Source organism: Heptranchias perlo, unplaced genomic scaffold (genome assembly GCF_035084215.1).
Source record: "Heptranchias perlo isolate sHepPer1 unplaced genomic scaffold, sHepPer1.hap1 HAP1_SCAFFOLD_52, whole genome shotgun sequence".
Lineage (NCBI taxonomy): Eukaryota > Metazoa > Chordata > Chondrichthyes > Hexanchiformes > Hexanchidae > Heptranchias > Heptranchias perlo.
Window position 1 is genome coordinate 5,710,157 of NW_027139537.1, and position 5,852 is coordinate 5,716,008.

Below are 5,852 nucleotides of genomic sequence, written 5' to 3' on the forward strand. Positions count from 1 at the left end.
GCCGAGACCATGAAGAGTGGAGAAAGAAACATCTCAGGAGAGAACTAGAAAAAATCCGAACTGATCAATTGTTCCAGAGCAGTTTTTCCCGGAGAGAATCCAAATCTGGGAGTTCAGCAGCAGTGAGCGGAGTCGCGGGGATTGGAAAAACAACAATGGTACAAAAGATTGTTTATGACTGGGCCACTGGGAAAATATACCCACACTTTCAATTTGTTTTCAGTTTTAAATTCCGGGATTTGAACGCTATTAACTGTAGAATAAACCTGAGGAATCTGATACTGGATCTGTATCCTTACTTTGGGAATATTCTGGGAGAGCTCTGGAAGAACCCAGAGGGATTACTGTTTATATTCGATGGTTTAGATGAATTCAAGGAGAGTATCGATTTTGCTGACAATCGGAGAAATACAGAACCTCAGTACATGTGCACAGACCCTGAAGACTGGTGTGAAGTGTCTGACATTGTGTACAGTTTAATACAGCACAAGCTGCTCCCAGGATGTTCAGTGCTCGTGACCAGCCGCCCCACTGCATTACATTTATTGGAAAAGGCTGAGATCAGTGTCTGGGCTGAAATCCTGGGATTTGTTGGTGAAGAACGGAAGGAATATTTCAACAAGTATTTTGAAGATCAGGTGGTGGCAGCAGCTGTTTTCAAACATGTGGAGGAGAACTAGATCCTGTACACCATGTGTTACAACCCTTCCTACTGCTGGATCCTCGGTCTGGCAGTGGGTCCCTTCTTCACACAAAGAGACAGGAAACAGCAGCGAGTTCCCAAGACCATCACCCAACTATATTCCTACTATATTTACAACATTCTGAAAAACCATGGCCGAGAGATTGAATCCCCCCGTGATGTATTACTGAAGATCGGTGAGATGGCCTTCACTGGAGTCTCCGAGAAGAAGATTGTGTTTAGAAATGGAGATTTGATCAAGTACAATCTGCAACCTTCTCAGTTCCTGTCTGGGTTCATGATGGAACTTTTGGAGAGAGATGATTCTGCCCAGAGTGTGGTTTACACATTCCCGCACCTCACCATCCAAGAGTTTGTAGCCGCACTCGCACAATTCCTGACTCCAGATCCATGGGACATCCGGAAATTCCTCATTGAAGCCCACTGCAAGAAAGATGGAAGATTTGAGATATTTCTCCGCTTTGTTGTTGGTCTCTCCTCATCACAGTCAGCTCGGCCGCTGGAGGAGTTTCTGGGTCCATTTCTTCATCAAACAATCTGCCGAGTGATTGACTGGGTGAAGGAGAAAGTTGAAGGACAGTTTGCAAACACAGAGAGTGAAACTGGTAAAAGGGATCTCCTGAATACATTCCACTACCTGTTTGAGTCTCAGAATAAAACGCTGGTTCGGGTCACGGTGGGATCTGTGGAAACACTTACATTTAGTAGATTGGGACTGACTCCGATTGACTGTGTTGTCCTGTCTCATGTCATTGGACTCTGTGATACAATAAAACACCTCAATCTGGAGCACTGCTCCATTCAGAGTGAAGGACTCCAGCGGCTGCCACCCGCACTGCACAAATGCCGGGTGTTAAGGTAACTGTTTATTTGTCTCTAACTGTTCGGCCAATTGTCGAACAGTCACGGATCGTGGTGTTGCTCCGTAATGAAGGGAAACAAACAGTTCAGTTAAACCAGAAAGAAGCAGATTCAACACAGATGTGACAAATGATAAGAGGATCGGTTAGTAATTCCCTAAGGACTGGATAATCTAAAATGGATCGTTGTGAACAAGTCTGGATTTTACAGTCTTTATCGGATCAGTAAATACAGATCACTTGAAGAGTCTGATAATTTAATTGCAATATATTATATTTATTGTTTTTCTCACTGCCTGAGATACGTCCATTGAAGAGGCTCCTCTCACTGTTACTTACACGTAGACCGACACTAACTGCAGCAGTCCGTGTGTCGGAGCATCCCACCCTCTTACCGAGGTGTGGGGACAAGTGACAGTCACCGGACTGTCAACGTGTGTCGGAGAGGGAAGCCCAAACACCAAACATTCAGTAACAAAGAGCAAAACACAGCTTTCGGGCAGTCAACCGCCAGTGGGCGAGCTGAGCTTTCCGCGAGGGGTATTGGTTCGTTGTCTTAACTCATCAATGACACAGCCCTTCACACTCTCCAATACATCCACCATCTCTTCACCCAGCTGGCAGCTCTCGTGCCTCTGAGTCAGAAGTTCGTGGATTCAGGCCCCTCGCTCATTAATCCAGGCCGACAATTCAGTGGGATTTGGGAGCTAAAATCTGCCGGTAAAAATGTTCCAATCTATCAGGTAGTGGGATATTAGCCCAGGAGTACTGACACATACCGGCCAGCGGTGGGGCCCCACACACAGCGGGAGGCTCCTGGGTTAACCAGTGGTAGTGAACCCGGGAACTTCCCACCATCTGTCCCCCTGTGTGTGAGGTCCCGCTCAGGGAGGGAACGTCAGAAAATTCCCCAAAAACTGTCGGGCCCGTTAGACCTGAAATAAATGTAGAGTCAGTTTAATGGGAATAAAGTTAGAGACTTCCCTCCCCGAAAAACCAGGAGTACAGGGACATGGAAAACTTGTAAACACGACAGAATAAACTCTACTTATTACTTAAAATCCTGGGGGACGGATTTTACAGCAGCGGTTAGCGCCGTTTCACAATATAACTCACCCCGAGGTATTATACAGATTAATATAATATTGCATAAAGTACAGGTAATCACCGCTTTATCATTTAATTCGGGGAAAATCGCCCCATTCCCAGAAAATCTGGGCTTTAAGAAGCAGCAGAAATTAGACAAGTTTCCCCAAACATGACGGGACCGGTCACTGATCTCCAGGAGAGTTATTCTGATCATCAGGGAATGAGACCAGACTGAGGGACATTTAAAGGCTTCACACAGACAGCACTTTGTTCAATAAATACATTTACTGAGAGTCCCTGAATATATGGGGCGTTGGACAGACTGAGATTCATTGTCAGTGACAGGGAAATCTGGTTATTAATTTCCTGAAGATTTTTCAGTATTTCCAGTAATGTCAGAGAAAAATTGTGTCAGATCGGGGATTGGATTCAGTTTGTTTCTCACTCTATGTCTGTTTGTGTTTAGACTGAGTAATAATCATCTGGGAGATTCAGGAGTGAAACTACTGTCTGCGGCTCTGAGGAAACCGGACTGTAAAATACAGGAACTGCGGTAAGTATCAGACTGTGTGAGATTGTGTTTATCATAACTGGATGTCTGACACTGTCCGTTAATGTCAGTATAAGTAATAATAATACAAATAAATACTGGGAATTTACTCTGATTCCTGTTATCTCTGCTCTCTGTCTCTGACCCTCTGATCTCCAGGTTATGGTCGAACGATCTCACAGCTTCTTGTACCGAGGATCTCTCCTCCGCTCTCAGAACAAACCGGTCACTGACGGTTCTGAACCTGAGCAATAATAAACTGGGAGATTCAGGAGTGAAATTACTCTCTGCGGCTCTGAGGAACCCGAACTGTAAAATAAAGGAACTGGAGTAAGTATCAGACTGTGTGAGATTGTGTTATAATAACTGGATGCCGAACACGGTACATTATTATTAGTATCAATAAGGTGCAATTAATAAACACTGTACATTAATGTCAGTATAAGTAATAACACAAATAAATATTGGAAATTTACTCAGATTCCTGTTATCCCTGCTCGTCTCTGTCTCTCTCTCCTCTCTCTGATCTCCAGGTTATGGGATAACGATATCTCAGCTTCTTGTGCAGAGGATCTCTCCTCCGCGCTCAGTACAAACCGGTCACTGACCTTTCTGGACCTGAGTTATAATAAACTGGGAGATTCAGGAGTGAAACTACTTTCTGCGGCTCTGAGGAAACCGAACTGTAAAATACAGGAACTGCGGTAAGCATCAGACTGTGTGAGATTGTGTTAAAAATAACTGGATGTCTGACACTGTACATTATTATTAGTATCAATAATAGTGTTAGTAATGAAGACTGTACATTATTAGTATCAGTAATACTGTTACTAATAATAATCCCCAATTTTAATTAATATCAGTAATAGTGTTATTATAAATACTGTACATTATTATCATTAATAGTGTTATTAATAAACACTGGGGATTTACCCTGATTCCTGTTATTTCTCTCTCTCTGATCCCCAGTCTGGATGGTGTCGGTCTCACAGATTCTTGTACCGAGGATCTCGTCTCCGCTCTCAGTACAAACCGGTCACTGACGGGTCTGAACCTGGGATCAAACTCCTTCACAGACCGATCTGTCCCCGCTCTCTGCTCCCTCATACTGACCCGCAGGAGTCTGGAGCGGATCTGGTGAGTGTTTTTGTTAATGTTTAATGTAATAAATAAAATATCAATGCGATTCAGTCCCTTTTATGGGTAATATTTGTCTGTAATTATAATTGAAATATTAACCCCAGTCTCCCTGTTATTTACACTGTTGTTCAATCTGTTTATTTCCTGTTTAATCTTTAATCTGTTTCAGGCTGGGGGAGAATCAGTTCAGTGCAAACGGAAAGAGACACCTGGAGTCAGTGCGGGAATCCAGACCCGGACTAAGTGTGAAAATGTGAACATTTCAATTGATAACCATTCCTGGTCTCATTACATGAACATTTCAATTGATAACCATTCCTGGTCTCATTACATGAACATTTCAATTTATAACCATTACTGGTCTAATTATTTGAACATTTCAATTTAAAACCATTACTGGTCTCATTATATGAACATTTTTGGCCGATTCTCTGTCCCTCCCCTTTAACCGGCCGCGCTCCAGGTTGAAATCCGAACGGCCCTTTAACGGTTTCCAGCTCGAGCTGAGCGAGCGTCGTCTCCCATTGTGACGTCAGAGGCCCAGCGACAGGGTCACGAGACTCAGTCACCCGGTCCCACAGCGCTGATTCTGCCGGATATCCGGGGCTGGATGGTCACCAATGGGGCACTGTGTCAATGTACAGACAGGAAGGGCCCAGGGTGGGGCTCAGTCTGGGCTGCAGTGGGACACTGGGTCAATGTACAGACAGGAAGGGCCCAGGGTGGGGCTCAGTCTGGGCTGCAGTGGGACACTGGGTCAATGTACAGACAGGAAGGGCCCAGTGTGGGGCTCAGTCTGGGCTGCAGTGGGACACTGGGTCAATGTACAGACAGGAAGGGCCCAGGGTGGGGCTCAGTCTGGGCTGCAGTGGGACACTGGGTCAATGCACAGACAGGAAGGGCCCAGGGTGGGGCTCAGTCTGGGCTGCAGTGGGACACTGGGTCAATGTACAGACAGGAAGGGCCCAGGGCGGGGCTCAGTCTGGGCTGCAGTGGGACACTGGGTCAATGTACAGACAGGAAGGGCCCAGGCTGGTGCTCAGTCTGGGCTGCAGTGGGACACTGGGTCAATGTACAGACAGGAAGGGCCCAGGGTGGAGCACAGTCTGGGCTGCAGTGGGGCACTGGGTCAATGTACAGATAGGAAGAGCCCAGGGTGGGGCTCACTCAGGGCTGAAATGGGACACTGGTTCAATGCACAGACAGGCAGGGCCCAGGGTGTGGGTCAGTCTGTGCTGCAGTGGGACACAGGGACATTGTAAAGACAGGAAGGGCCCAGGGTGGGCTCAGGCTAGGCTGCAGTGGGACACTGGGTCAATGGGCAGAGAGGAAGGGCCCAGGGAGGGTCTCGGTCTGGGCTGCAGTGGGACACTGGATCAATGTACAGACAGGAAGGGCCCAGGGTGGGACTCAGTCTGGGCTGCAGTGGGACACTGGGTCTATGAAAAGAGAGGAACGGCCCAGGTTGGAGCTCAATCTAGGCTGCAGTGGGACACTGGGTCAATGTACA

General features: G+C 46.5%; 1 long non-coding RNA gene across 1 annotated transcript; it reads left to right on the top strand.

The window, feature by feature from the left end:
* Nucleotides 1–3,119: 3,119 nt before the first annotated feature.
* Nucleotides 3,120–4,328, top strand: LOC137314561 (uncharacterized). The gene is made up of 4 exons (XR_010961226.1): nt 3,120–3,205; nt 3,362–3,532; nt 3,736–3,906; nt 4,172–4,328. It is a non-coding gene; the product is annotated as an uncharacterized lncRNA (long non-coding RNA).
* The last annotated feature ends 1,524 nt before the right edge of the window (nt 4,329–5,852 follow it).